Raw genomic sequence first — 12,705 nt, 5'->3', positions numbered from 1 at the left:
GAAAGAGGCAGGCAGCAGTTGGGCAGTTCCTGTCCTGTCCTGCTTCCCTCTGGCCCCTGGGTCTAGACCCCTGCCTGTCCCTTTGGCCCCGTGTTGCCAGGCAGCCAGTTTGTTGACAGAATTGCCATGTGGGATGAGACGCTTCAGGTAACCATCTGGGAGCAGCGCCCCCTGGTGCTTTCAAAACCCCAAAGGATTTTAATCATGACTTACAAAGCTGTAAAGAAAGGATGAACACAGATCCCAGAAAATACACTCCCTAAGGGCACAGGATTTCAATTACTTTACAGTTGGTCTTTCTTTGTCTTTAAAATTTAAAAAATAAATATTTTTGAGACAAAGTCCTATACATCCTAGACTGCCCTTAAACTTATGTAGTCAAGGATGACCTTGAACTTGTGATCCTACTGCCCCCACCTCTTGAGGGTCATAATTACAGGTGTGATCCACGCTGCCAAATTCATGCAGTGTCAGGCACTGAATCCTGGACTTTGTGCATGCTAGACAAGCACTGTACCACCTGAGCTACAACCTCAGCCTTTGTTTTTTTAAACTAACACTGAGAAAATCCTATCCCTGGGCCTATAGATACACAAAAGAAACATTTACTTATAATAAATAAAAAAGAAATTGATTTTAAGTCAGATGTGGTGGCACCAAACTGTAATTCTAGTACTTGGGAAGTAGAGGCAGGAAGATCAGGAGTTCAAGTCTAGCCTCAACTATATTGTGAGTTTGAGACTAGCCTGGGCTATGTAAGTCCCTAGTTCAAAAAAGAAAGAAGACATATTTTAAAGCAACTTTTGATATTCATATAATTTTACCATTTATTAAAGATAAAAGTCACTTCTATACTAATCCAATAATATTTTTACATATCAAAAGAAATCTTGGTTGAATGTTTGATATGGCAGGACCTAGAGCATCTCCAACATTTTTCAGAATTGACAGATATTTTTTGGTTTTATGATTATCAGTGCTGGAGCTAGAGTGATGGCTCAGCATTTAAGAACACTGGCTGCTCCTGCAAAGGACATGGGTTCGGTTCCCAGCACCCACATAGTGGCTCACAATTATAACTCCAGTTCTAGGAGATCCGATGCCCTGTTCTGCCTCCTCGGGCTCCTGAATGCACGTGGTGCACAGATATCTACTCAGGCCCCCTACCCCACCCCCACCCCCCCACAAACTCGAAAAGGTGGCACCAGTGCTCAGAAGGCTGCTTTGCACCAACGCGTAGTACAAGATGGGAGCGATATGTGATATATTTAGAGCCGTTTCAGGAATTGTTGGGAATTCTGTCCTAATCCCAAACTGAAATATTTAATGGCTTTTTTATGAAACACAAGTTAGCCAGTCAAACAGCAATTATTATAATCAAACATTCTTGGACTGTTGAGATTGGTCAATGAGTAAAGACCTTTGCCATCAAGCCTGACAACCCAAGTTTGAACCCCAGAACTCACATAGTGAGAGGAGAGAGTCAGCTCCTGCAAGTGCCTTCTGACCTCCACATATACACTTTGGTGTACACACACACACACACACACACACACACACACACACACAGAGGCAGAGAGAAACAAATAAATAAGTGTAAAAAAATCAAGCATTTGGACACAATATAATTAAAAAATCTATCTATTTGATACTTACATGCTGAAGAATGATAGCAAAATATGAAGTCTTTGTTTTTTTTTTTTTAAGACTTATTTATTGTGTATACAGTATTCTGCCTGCATGTGTCCCTGCAGGCCAGAAGAGGGCGCCAGATCTCATTACAGCTGGGTGTGAGCCACCATGTGGTTGCTGGGAACTGAACTCAGGACCTTTGGAAGAGCAATCGGTGCTCTTAACCACTGAGCCATCTCTCTAGCCTTTGTTTTTCTTTGTTTTCTATAATTAAGCCATTATGCTGAGCTGAGGCGCTTCAGTGTCTGTGCTAATGAGCAATGTGACGTATTATATTCAAAATCAAGGGTGCAGTGAAATCCCATGATGCAACACAGTCAAACGCTGCCACAAATGCCTCAGATTCACCACAATCGATTTTCTAACATTTCATTATGTTTGATTTTAAGTTAGTTTTTGGTTACTGTTTGTTCAGAAACTTTTTACTAGTGTCACTGAGTGTGTGTGTGTGTGTGTGTGTGTGCCTGCGTGCGTGTGCGTGTGCGTGTGTGTGTGTGTGTGTGTGTGTGTGTGTGTCCTCATGTGTCCCTTCCCATGCACTTTTAGACAAACTGTGATCACAGTTTAAGAAGCAGTTTTATGTAGGTTTTGTCATCTTGGTTTTTGAGACAGAAGTCTCATAGCCGTCGCTGTCTTGGAACTCTTTATGTAGCAGACCAGACTGGCCCGGAACTCACCAAAATCTGCCGGCCTCTGCCTCCAGGTGCTGGGGTTAAAGGTCTGTGCCTAGGAGAAGCTACAGGTGGTTGTGAGCCACCCAACACAGGTGCTGGGAATCACACTTAGGTGCTGGGGAAGAGCAGTGTAAATGAGACTTGCTGGAAAGAAGCTGTGTCTGCAAAGGCCAACTGACCGGTTAGAACTTCAGAAATGTGAAGAGCTTGGGATGTAACATAATCACAAATTTTTGAGCCATCCTTAGCCCCTTAAACAGCCATTCTTTGTCCACCTCTGTGTCAGACCTAATATCCCATGACTAACAGACAAAGTCAAACTCAAGCTGCTGTGACTAATAGATAAGAACCCTTTGGAATGTACTAGCAAACCCTGGTTCCACCAACTAAGGAGTTGGAGTGCTCACAGCCAGCATCTAAGGCCCAGACTGAGTTCTCTCCATATTGCTATAACCTGACCGCCCAATGGACCCACTAAGGTATTTGAAAGTGTCTTGACTTACGACTTTCTTTGTTCTGTTACCGTAAAAACTTCTTGAGATTCCTTCAACATTGGAACGTAGAATTTGAGGTAATCTGAATCTGTATTCCCAGGCCATGGTCACTCATATTTGACTTCAAAATAAACTAGCCCCTTTGAGGTAACAGTTGTGTTTCTTGTGTTGGTGGCAGGAAGTGCTTTTAATGGTGGCGCATCTCTCCAGTCCCCGGAGTCCATTTTCTACATAGAAACGCCTCTTGGTTTTCACATGTCGTCTTCGGAACTTTCTTCTGTCACCAATCCAGACCTGCAGAGCTCTCCTGAGCCCCCACCCCATTAGTCTGACAACCCCGAGGCATTTGCTGGTCTGCCTGGCAGGACCTAGAAGTTAACTTCTCCTCACCTACCTACCTCAGGTTCCGCTGTATTAATGTCTGATCTCTCCCCCTGCCATGATGCCGGCTCCCCTGGACCACTGCAGTAGGCATGGGCTCTCTGGTCTACCTGACCCTGGGCTTGCTCCTGCAGTGTTTCTGGGCTCTGCTGCAGGACACACACACACACACACACACACACACACACACACACACACACACACTTTTTCTTTATATACAGATGGTAACCAATTTTTAAATGTTGCTATAAAAATTTTAAAAGCCTGAGGTCAAACGAAACCCTTTTGCACCTAAAGTTATAAATCATGTGCCTTATGACCCACTTGATGGAAAATTCCAAGTCTGCCAATGCTGGTGGCCCAACCCCCAGTGGAGTGCTGAGACTAGCATTCCCAAGCCAGCTGTCATCTCCAGGAGAGTATTTTCCATTTTTTGCCCTTCACCAAGGGCAGGCAAGCCCAGACGCAAGCAGACACCACAGGCACAGGCAAAGCTTGCTGACACTACTGAAGCTTTTGGGCTGGGCTGGGCCGGGCTGGGCTGGGCCGGGCTAGCTGCCACTGCAATGTGTAAGCCGTCATGCTTCTTCATGTTGAGAGAAGACTCACAGCTCAGAGGCTTTTGGAATCTTCTGAGTTGGACTGTATTGCTCATTCACCTGCATCCTCTTGTTCCTGCATAGCCAGGCACAAACAGGCTCATAGTCATGGGTCACTTTCCTTGCTGGTCAGAACATACAAGGGCTGTGGGACAAGGCAGATCATGACAAGGTGGGCCCTGTGGAGAAACTGCATACACACACACACACACACACACACACACACACACACACACACCCCACAACACTTGTGCTGAGGTCAGAAGACAACTTGCAGGCATTAGGTCTCTCCCTCCACCACGAAGGTTCTGGAGATTGAACCCAAGTCATCAGATTTGGCGGCCACTGCCCTCACCTGCTGAGCCGTCTTGATGGCCCCTCTCCCACCTTCCCTGAAGAGTGGTTTCCAATGGTGTTTCCACAGTGCTGCAGGACGGGTGTTTCTCGTCCTTGGGAGAATAACGAGCAGTGTCTCCAGAACCACGCCGTGACATCATCGCTTTCCTTCTCACTCAAAACAGCACTCTGAAACACAAGTGGGTAGGAATGACCAAATTCTGAGATTCACCTGGAAGTTCTTCTAACTGGTGCACTATGAATCTTACTTTCAAAACGCAAGCGAGTGAGACTTGTCTTTTTCCTTTTCTTTAATTTCAAGTCATCTTGGGTGAGTCTTTATCCTTTAGGCTGGCAGGAAAACTGCATTGGTAGTGGGAGGGTGAGTGAGGCAAGTTCACCCTTCCCTGCAGATCCATGGGAATCCAGAATTCCCTGGCTGGAGAATAGGACAGGGCTACCCTCCTCCTGGGACCAAAGCCGATGCTGATAGCCCGGGGTTCCAACCTTCAGGACAGGGGGCTTGTGGGTCCCTCAAATGCAAACTTAGACCTGGAATCTTAGCGGAAGCTATGACTCAGGCTGAGGCCCCATCCTTCTCAGAGACACCACAGGGCCTCGCACAGAAGCCAGCCACCCCGGCCTCTGCCACCCCGACCTCTGCCACCCCGGCCTCTGCCACCCCGACCTCTGCCACCCCGGCCTCTGCCACCCCGACCTCTGCCACCCCGGCCTCTGCCATCCCGACCTCTGCCATCCCGACCTCTGCCACCCCGACCTCTGCCATCCCGACCTCTGCCATCCCGACCTCTGCCACAGGACTATCAGAAAGGACTTTCCAGCCTGCATTACCTGGGGTCTACTCTACCCTCCCCAGGGTCCAGGCTTCCAGTAAACATCCCCCTGGCTGTCTACACAAGCAACTCCCCAGTGCAGCTCCACACAGAATTTGCCCGAGGTAAAGCTTGCTTGCTACTTACAAAGGAGCATGGGGGACAACAGCATTGCTAACAACTCAACATAGGTACGTGCCACGCATCTGACGGTAAGTTCATTGTCCACAAATCTCAGATGGCAGTTGTCAGGGCTCATGCAACACTGCCATTATTCTGGAAAGCGGAGCTAAAAACACAATGGAAGGGTGCTCTGTTCTCCCCTTCCCTTCCCTCATGGCTTCTCCTCAGAATGGGAAACAAAGACCCTCAGCCCCAAGGGTACAGTTTTAAACAGAGACCATTGAAATGGGCGTTGCCCAATGCTCCAATTAGCTGCGCCAATCCAGGCAAATCAAGAAAAAGAAAACCCCAGACTGATGGGATGACTGGGCTACACGATGCAGCGGGCAGCTCCGTTAAGCCTGCTTTTATTATAACTAAAGCTACCTCCCCGCTTCACTAGAGATTTCCCGCCGACATCCTTGGTTTTCCACACGCATCTCACCGGTGACAGTGTCTGAAGGGTGTCTTGTCTGTGAGAGGTCTGGGGTGGAAATGCCGTGACTGGTGTTAAAGAGACCACTGAGGCCAGACACGGTGGTGTACAGCTGTCATCTCTCACTTGGGAGGCTGATGCAGGAGGATTGGGAATTCATCGCCAGCTTGGGTTACATAGTGAGAGCCCATCTTTAAAGAAGGATCAGTCAGGCTAGGGAAATGGCTCAGTACTCGCCACAGAAGTGTGAGAACCTGCATTTAATTCACATAAGATGGGCATGATCATGCACTTCTGCAATCCCAGTGCACCTGTGGGGAGATGGGGAAGACAGAAGACTCCCTGGGAACTTGAAGGCCAGCTAACCTGGGTATACAACAGTGACAGGGATCTGTCTCCGATGAGGTGAAGGGTAAGGTTTGACGCCTAAGGTTGTCTTATGACTCCACATGAATGCTACGGCATGCAGTATACTGGTATTCGCACATGTGAATAAACACACACACACACACACACACACACCCCACACTATTTCAATGTATTAATGCTGGGGTGGGCACATGACCAAATACTTGAAGTAGCAAGTTGAAACTTTGAAAGCTGGATGTTTATTACAGTTGTGCATCAACCCCACCCTTGCTAACCAGGCTCTGGGCTAGTTCTGAAGCTGTTGCTGTTGCGAAAATGGGGACTGACCATTCTCAGCTCCTGTTGGAAGAAATGGCCGCTGTCCAGAACAGAATCTTGTCTAAGGTATCCATGATGAGCATCTAGATGCTCAATTCTGCTCATATTCAAGAAACAAATGCAAACAGAAACCCAGCAAGTACTCGTACCTGTCAGAGGACAGGGATGAAAACCGCAGGGTCATCAGTGTCCGTGAGCTTTGAGCGGCCGACTCATCCGTCACTGGTGGCAGTTAATGGTGGATCAGTCTTTTCAGCTGGTAATTTATCAATGTCTGTTCACTTAGTTATTTTTAGTGTATGTTTTTACTCTCTCTACAGGGCTTAGAGTGGCCTTGAACTCACAGTCAGCCTCAGCCTCCTGTGTTCTGGGATGACCAGCACCTGCCACCAGACTGGGACCAGTTCCAATTTCAGATGCTCATGCACTTTCTCCTGGAAAAACATATGAAGATGTTCCCTGAAGACTTGGTTTCGACGGTTACAAACCAGAAACCAATGAAATGGTGCTCAACAGGAGAGTGAGTAAATGCATTTTGGAACAGCCATACAATGGAAACTACGTCACCATTTAGGAGAACATGGCTAATTCCCACATAAAAGAGAGAAGACCCCCAAGGCTAATAGTAAATAAAAAAGCAAGGGATGTGTGTGTGTGTAAGGGGGTACTGAAGAAATGACTCAGCAGTTAGGAGCACTTCTTCTTGCAGAGGACCCTGGTTCCACTCCCCCCACCCGCCTGGTAACTCCAGTTGCAGAGGATCCAATACTGTCTTCTAACCTCTAGCACACACGGTGCACAGACATACATACATGCAGGTAAAACACTCATACACATAAAATAATATTGAATCAATCTTTACAAGATTAAAATGCAAGGTGCATATAAAATGCTGACATATAGCCAGACACAGTTACACTGTCGTCCCACTATTTGGGGATGAGGCAGGAGGCTTGTGACTTCAAGGCCAGACTAGGGTACATAAGTGAGACCCTCCCACCAACCTCCTCTTCCCACCACGTCCCAAATAAAATTCTTTTTAATTGTGGAAGGATACACAAAATATCAACATGACTGTTTTCCATTATGTACCGACTCATTTGTGATGTAAGCGTGGTACACACGGAGGCACAAAATTGACATCAGTGTCTTCCTAAATTACTCTTCCCTTCACTTACTGAGACAAGGGCTCACCAGTTCTCGCTAATCTGGCTAATTGGTTCGCCCTGTAGAATCTGCCGCAGGTGCTGGGATTATAGCCCCATGTCTGCCTGGCTTCTCCACAGGTTCTAGGGACCCCAAACCCCAGTCCCCACACTTCATGGCGAGTGCTTCATTGGCTGAGCCGTTTCCCCAGCCCCTAATATGTGTATAAATTTTAAATATGCAACGCTTAGGAAGTTGCACATTTTTTCTCTGTTACTTTTCAAGACAAAACCACCTTTTAGCTGAATGTGGTGCCTCATACTTTTATCACAGCATCTATGAGACTGAGACAGGAGGACTGCTGTAACTGCAAGGCCACTGTGGTCTATAGGTAAGTCTGGGCTACAAAGCGAGATCCTGTCTCAACACCTTCCACTTTCCCCCATCTTTTTACAGAATGAGGTTGTCTGCATTTATAAGTAAAAAGATGTTTGCTACAGACGCCTTTCCAAAATAGTCAGAGTAACAGTCCTAATCCTGTGTGTCCTAGAACCTTGTCACCACCAGGAGATGGTGTTTACACTCACCCCTTCTCTTGAAGTGGGGGTGGAACCTGTGACAGCCTCAGCAATTACAATGTGGGAAAGTGAGACTGCATTCTGGGCTGTATATAAAATGGCCATGAAGCTTCCAGCTGACTCATGCTCTCTCAGGATGCCTGCCCAGGAAACCTAGCCATGAGGACATGGGGAGACCTAACCTAGACCACAGTTAGGTGGTTCTGAGCATATTCAGAATTATACAAACATCACAACTACATGATTCCAGAAACTTCCAACATCCCCAAAGGAACTCTGTAACACACAACCTCCTTTCCTTACGCCTGGCAACCATTTGTCTACTTTGTATCACTAAGACCTGCTTTTTTTTTTATGGCTTTTCCATATAAAAGGATTTATCCTCTATGTCAGTGGTTCTCAACCTTCCTAACGCTGTGACCCTTTAATACAGTTTTTCATGTTGTGGTGACCCCTAACCATAAAATTATTTCATTGTTACTTCATTATTGTAATTTTGCTATTGCTATGAATTGTAATGTAAATGTCTGATATGCAGAATATTATACATGTGACCCCAAAGGGGTCGAGACCCACAGGTTGAGAACCACTGCCCTATGCAGTCTTGTCTTTTCTGCCTAGCTTCTTTTGCAGTTAGCCTGAAGTCTTCAAGGAAGACTGCTCTGCTGTGGGATGTTCTGTATGGCAAATGTGTTGCTAATTAGTCAATAAATAAAACACTGATTGGCCATTGGCTAGGCAGGAAGTGTAGGCGGGACAAGGAGGAGAATAAAGCTGGGAAGTGGAAGGCTGAGTCAGAGAGACACTGCCAGCCGCCACCATGACAAGCCACATGTGAAGATCCCGGTAAGCCACGAGCCATGTGGCAAGGTATAGATTTATGGAAATGGATTAATTTAAGCTGTAAGAACAGTTAGCAAGAAGCCTGCCACAGCCATACAGTTTGTAACCAATATAAGTCTCTGTGTTTACTTGGTCGGGTCTGAGCAGCTGTGCGACTGGCAGGTGAGAGAGATTTGTCCTGACTGTGGGCCAGGAAGGAAAACTCTAGCTACACTGCTCTGTTCACAAGTTGATGGACATCAGGTTGTTTCCCCTTTGGGTTATTAGAAATACACTGTGCTGCTAGTTTTTACGTAAACTTGACACAAGCTAGAGTCAGATAAGAGAACGGAACCTCAATCAAGAAATTGTCTCCATCAGATCAGCCATAAGCATGTCTATAGGACATTTTCTTAGTGATCGATGTGCAAGGGCCCACCCATTGTGGGTGGGCCATCCCTGAGCTGGTGGTCCTGGGCTCTATAAGAAAGCAGGCTGAGCAAGCCATGAGAAGCCAGCCAGTAAGCAGCACCCCTGCCCTGTCTGCCTTCATAATGGAAGAGTGAGCCAAAAAAACCCTTTCCTCCCCAAATTTGTTTTTGGTCATGGTGTTTTATTACAGCAATAAAAACCCTAACTAAGATATTTTCTATAGACATACATGTACTAATTTTTGCATGGATATATCTTCAGCTCTTTTGTTTGTTTCTTTGTTTTGTTTTTGTTTTCCCCTGGCTGTCCTGGAACTCACTCTGTATACCAGGCTGGCCCCAAACTCACAGAGATCCACCTGCCTCTCTGCCTTCCGAGTGCTGGGATTAAAGGTGTGATCAGCACCAACATCCGGCATCTTCAGCTCTTTTAGCATCAAGAAATTTTATTACTTACATGTATGTATGTTGTGGAATATTAGTTTAAGATGTGTTACATTTGTTTATGCTGCGGAATATTTGTTTATCCTGTGGAATATTTGTTTAATGATGCAAAAATGTGTTGCATTCTTTTATGTTGCATTTATTTAACTCTATAAAGCTGTGTTACTTTGCCTGTCTAAAACACTTAATTGGTGTGATAAAGAGCTGAATGGCCAATAGCTAGGCAGGAGAGAGAAACAGGCAGGGCTGGCAGGCAGAGAGAATAAACAGGAGGAATCTAGGCTCAAAAAGAAGTGAAGAGGGAGGAGCAAGGAGAAGGAGAGGACTCCAGTGGCCAGCCACCCAGCCACACAGCCAGCCACAGAGTAAGAAGGAAAGAAAGATATATAGAATAAAGAAAGGTAAAAAGTCCAGAGACAAAATGTAGTTAAAGAGAAACAGAATAATTTAAGTTAGAAAAGCTGGCTAGAAACAAGCCAAGAGTAAGAATAAGACTGTGTATTTATTTGGGAGCTGGGTGGTGGGCCCCAAAGAATGAAAAAAAAAAAAAAACCACTACATTTTGGCATTCCAACCTGAAGCTTGAATTTCCATAGGTCCCGAGAAAGCTTAAAAATAAACAAACAAAACAAAACAAACAAAAAACGGACATGGCTCCTTTTAGAAGTTCTGCTGTACAGCAGAACATTTAAAATAGTCTTTTTCACGCTAAGTAGAAATAAAAAACTAAGTAAAATGCCTGCTACAGTGCATGGCACTGGCACTCCAGACCTGGGGCTGAATGCAGTTCTTTGTCACCTACCTCCGACCAGGCTACAAGCTTTAGCTTGGCTTTCACGGACCCCAGAAGTGGGTGGACGCAGCCTCCAAAGCTGCAGCAGAGGTCCTATCCCTGCAGCTTAGCAGTTCAAGGGCTCATGCAGTCAAAAAGGGTTAGAGATACATAGAAAAAAGGTCCAGACAGAAAAAAAACCCTTCTAAACAGGTTCCACTGTGTTTTAAAATGTGCATAGGCTTAAGAAAAGGGTGTAGACAGTCATAGAAATAAATAATTTAAAAATAATAAAGTCTTTAAATAGAGAGTAAAAGTAATATAAAAAGAAAGGCACCTAATGGGAAAATATACAGGGAGTCTGAATCTTATATAGTATTGTGTTGATTCTGAGTTTTTGATTGCTAATAAGCAAACAACAATTGCTAACAGACATGGGATCGTGAACTGGACTGCAAAATTGAACCAACCTAGATACTTTAGGGCTATCTTAACTTTAAAAAATAAGTCAAAAAGTATGTTACATTAGGAAAGAAGTTTTGCTCTTGTTTCCACAGGAAATGAGAGGCTGTGGATTCCTTCAGGATTAATATGGATCAGGTTTGATTGGGGAAGACCTCTTGAATCTTGACAGGTGATATATATCAACCAAGGTTACAGCTGGTCTTCCCAGGACTTGGCCATTATATACATTTTCTCAGGGACCCCTAAAGTTGCCTTTGTCCACAGACAACAGGAAGCAGTCTGGAGAAAACAATGCCCACATTCCCAAGAGGGGGTGTGTGGATGGTTTTTAGTTATTTGGTGGGTCATGGATGTTTGTTATCATTTAGGGGAATATAGGATAAAAAGATAACTATTAATCTCAGATATTTTGCATTGGCATGGATTTTGGTATATTGATACAAATTTAAAGTTATTTTTGTTATACTGTATATATGTTTCCACTCTTGTTTGGGGTATTGTGCTTATGCAGCTCATTTAAAAATGTAATGTATAAGTAAGAAATGAGGTTAGTAGTTAATTTATAATAATCAAACTTGTCATCACATTAGGTATGTTTTCAAGGTTAAATAGATATATTTTACGCAGATAGATGATTTTCAAACACTTCAAAGACATACAGAAGGTCATTTAAGATGTTTAACAACCTGAGTTTTTTCATGACAATGAGACACATTTGCTTCCGGCAGCACCCATTTACTTCATAAAAGGATGATGGTCATCGAAGAAACTCCATATGGAGTTTGCTTTCAATGTGGCAAGGCTAGCCATTCTGGCAAGAAACTTCTCTTGCCTGGACTGCTGACAGTATGCTGTATAGACTGCACACTCAGGACACAAAGGAAAAAGACTGTTGGACTTTGCCAAGACAAGGTGGGACAGTCCTTCAAATTTTGTGCTTCACTGGAAAGTTTGCCAGATGTTCTAGGCCTGTAGGCCAAAGATGGATGCCCCAACATTGCAGAGGAACTTTGGGTGACTATCTAGGCAGCCACATGTCTCTGTTGTTAGACTCCTTCTGGGGTCTTCGATGGAGTTAAAGACTAAATAGTTAGAGTTATAGTTTTCCTTAGTTATGATGGAAAGCAAATTAGGTATAAAACTTTGGAATCACTAAGATAATAAAGTATTTTCTCTGAATTTGCTAAATACAAATGGACTGAATATTGTAAATGTAATTCTTACTTGATAACTGTTTTCATTGTATATAGTTTTACTATGTTAAAGTTAAAACCTTTGTTATTTAGACAAAAGGGAGAAATGTTATGGAATATTAGTTTAAGATGTGTTACATTTGTTTATGCTGAGGAATATTTGTTTAATGATGCAAAGACGTGTTGCATTCTTTTATGTTGCATTTGTTTAACTATGTAAAGCTGTATTACTTTGCCTGCCTATGAGATGGCTCAGTAGGTAAAGGCACTCTACATCAAGCCTGATGACTTGAATTCAATCCCTGGAACCCACAAGGTAGAAGGAGAGAACCAGCTCACATAAGTTGTCCTCTGATACATGTGTGCCCAGGTATATACATATACAATAAATAGATGTGGGGGGGACACAAACCAAAGCCATCATGTGGTCTTCAAGTTTCCTCTTTCTGATCCCAAATGGAAACATAGCATTTTACTTTGACATAACAGAACTTTGGGGTTTGATTTGGAATTCTCCTGAGTATAAAACCTGGTGTTATTCCAGGATTTACCTGTTTTGT

The 12,705-nt window shown here is 44.3% G+C and overlaps 1 long non-coding RNA gene across 2 annotated transcripts; it reads right to left on the bottom strand.

Moving 5' to 3' along the window:
- Positions 1-5,153: 5,153 nt before the first annotated feature.
- Positions 5,154-8,222, bottom strand: LOC131895639 (uncharacterized). 2 transcript variants are annotated; one of them, XR_009375235.1, is made up of 4 exons: positions 8,028-8,222; positions 6,444-6,728; positions 5,617-5,861; positions 5,154-5,285 (listed from the first exon to the last, which is right to left on the bottom strand). It is a non-coding gene; the product is annotated as an uncharacterized LOC131895639 (long non-coding RNA). The 2 variants fall into 2 exon arrangements; XR_009375234.1 differs by lacking the exons at positions 5,154-5,285; positions 5,617-5,861 and having other exon boundaries at positions 6,193-6,728.
- Between the last annotated feature and the right edge of the window lie 4,483 nt (positions 8,223-12,705).

Source organism: Peromyscus eremicus, chromosome 1, assembly GCF_949786415.1.
Source record: "Peromyscus eremicus chromosome 1, PerEre_H2_v1, whole genome shotgun sequence".
NCBI classification, from domain to species: Eukaryota; Metazoa; Chordata; class Mammalia; order Rodentia; family Cricetidae; genus Peromyscus; species Peromyscus eremicus.
The sequence above is the reverse complement of the archived record's forward strand: the minus strand, read 5'-3'. Positions and strand labels throughout refer to the sequence as shown.